Genomic DNA, 339 nt, shown 5'->3' with positions numbered 1-339 from the left:
GATCACAATAAGGGCTTCTCGTTGTAGACTTAAAATATTTGGGCTGGAGATATTGTCACAGTCTGTACACAGTCTGTACAGTGAGGATCTGAACTAGACTACCAACACTCATATAAAAATGCCAGGTATGATATTGTGCAGCTGTAATCCCAGTACTAGAAAGGAGAAACCAGGAGGATAAGAGCCAGTCTAGCCAATCAGTGAGCGCTGGGTTCAGTGAAAGACCATGCAAAAAACTAAAATAAAGAGCTACAAAGGAAGACACTTGCCACTGACCACATGCACATCACACACACACACACACACACACACACACACACACACACACACACATGCATA

The sequence above is a fragment of the Mus caroli genome, chromosome 8, assembly GCF_900094665.2.
Source record: "Mus caroli chromosome 8, CAROLI_EIJ_v1.1, whole genome shotgun sequence".
Classification (NCBI taxonomy): Eukaryota; Metazoa; Chordata; class Mammalia; order Rodentia; family Muridae; genus Mus; species Mus caroli.
The sequence above is the reverse complement of the archived record's forward strand: the minus strand, read 5'-3'. Positions refer to the sequence as shown.